The following is a 2,410-nucleotide window of genomic DNA, read 5'->3' as shown; positions in this document are numbered from 1 at the left end:
TGGGGCTGTTGTAATCGACCAATCCCCTTCCCCACAAATTTCAGGCCTTGTACCTGTAGTAGAAAGGATTATTATTATTATTATTATTATTATTATTATTATTGTTATTATTATTATTATTATTATTATTATTATTATTTATACATGCATGCATGCATACATGCATACATACGTACATACATACATACATACGTATGTATGTATATTGTTATTTGCATATTGTATACAATTACAAATATACATACATATTTGTATATATGTTGTGGGTATCTCTGTGGGTATGTCTGTATGTGCGTGTATTTGCATAAACATATGTATACATACGCGCGCACGCACGCACACACGCACACACGCACACACGCACACATACATATATATATATACATATCTAAATATATATATGCGTATGTATATGTATACATGCATATACTCTTTTACTCTTTTACTTGTTTCAGTCATTTGACTGCGGCCATGCTGGAGCACCGCCTTTAGTCGAATCAAATCGACCCCAGGACTTATTCTTTGTAAGTCTAGTACTTATTCTATCGGGTCACTTTTTGCCGAACCGCTAAGTTACGGGGACGTGAACACACCAGCATCGGTTGTCAAGCGATGATGGGGGGAGGGGGGGGACAAAAACAGACACAGAAGCACATACATATATATACATATATACGACGGACTTCTTCCAGTTTCCGTCTACCAAATCCACTCACAAGGCTTTGGTCGGCCCGAGGCTATAGTAGAAGACACTTCCCCAAGGTGCCACGCAGTGGGACTGAACCCGGAACCATGTGGTTGGTAAGCAAGCTACTTACCATGTATGTAATTGTGAAGGTAATATGTATGTAATCTATGTACGTAATTGTGAAGTTGCATATCTCAGTGGTTAAAGCGTCGAGCTTACGATCGTGATGTTGTGAGTTTGACTCCCGGACCGGGCTGCATGTTGTGTTCTTGAGCAAGATATTTTATTTCGCATTTGTTCCAGTTCATCCAGATGTAGAAATGAGTTGCGATGTCACTGGTGCCAAGCTGCATCGGCCCCTTTGCCTTTCCTTGGGATAACATCAGTGGCGTGGAGAGGGGAGGCTGGTATGCATGGGGGACAGCTGGTCTTCCATAAAATAACAACCCTTGATTGTGCGTTCGCCGGTGAGGCGACTGTCTGCTCAGACTTGTACCCCGGAGGGGAATCCTCTGAAGTGCACCAATTGTCATTTGTGACCGACGGAGTCGAGTTTATGTATGTAACTATTCAGTTTTATTTCAAGTTATACTCTTTTACTTGTTTCAGTCATTTGACTGCGGCCATGATGGAGCACTGCCTTTAGTCGAGCAAATCGACTCCAGGACTTATTCTTTGTAAGACTAGTACTTATTCTATCGGTCTCTTTTGCCGAAACGCTAGGTTACGGGGACGTAAACACACCACCATCGGTTGTCAAGCGATGCCGGGGGTAGGGGACAAACACAGACACACAAACATATACACACGCATGCACATATATATATATACATATATACGACGGGCTTCTTTCAGTTTCCGTCTACCAAATCCACTCACAAGGTTTTGGTCGGCCCGAGGCTATAGTAGAAGACACTTACCTAAGGTGTCACGAAGTGGGACTGAAACGAGAACCATGTGGTTCGTAAGCAAGCTACTTACCACACAGCCACTCCTGCGCCTATATCTTGCCAATAGAGAAAAAAGCCGAGGCTCCTTCATTAGAATTTCAACATTGTATGTATGTATGTATAGATGGATGAATGGATGCATGCCTGCATGAATAAATGGATGGATGAATAGATGGATGGATGGATGGATGTAAATACAGAATTTGTATATTACCAAACAACTGATAGAACTTTTGGTTAAGTATGTGAAAATATGGTGACCTTTGTACGTTTAATCGGTTTTTCAAAATTTTTAAGTCAAAATTTGGATGTGTCTCCGAGGGAAAAATGGTTGTTATATTTCTTAAGGTGAAACATACAGAGTCCTATTTTCTGCTTAATTCTCTGCCGGAACATGCGAAATAAAACATAATAAACTGATGATAAAATAAAGATAAAAATGAATGATATTCTAAGTTAGAGGCGACATACTGTCTCCTTTAACTGAATATTATTTGATAAGGGGAAAAAAAAAATTAAGAAAAAATTTTAAAAAAAGTAAAGGAAAAAGGAAACAAGAATTACAAGGAATGATATCACCGAAAGTGGAAGAGACAGAAATGGAAAGGAAGACAAGGGTAAAGGGAGTGATAGAGAGAGAGAGAGTGAGAGAGTGAGTGAGAGAGACAATGAGGGAGAGAGACAGAATGAGAGAGAGAATGAGAGTGAGATGCTGAGAGATTGAAGAAGAAAAACAGATATTATACATGTACGAATGCATATATATGTGTAT

The sequence above is a fragment of the Octopus bimaculoides genome, chromosome 11, assembly GCF_001194135.2.
Source record: "Octopus bimaculoides isolate UCB-OBI-ISO-001 chromosome 11, ASM119413v2, whole genome shotgun sequence".
Classification (NCBI taxonomy): domain Eukaryota; kingdom Metazoa; phylum Mollusca; class Cephalopoda; order Octopoda; family Octopodidae; genus Octopus; species Octopus bimaculoides.
This window is presented reverse-complemented; position numbering follows the sequence as displayed.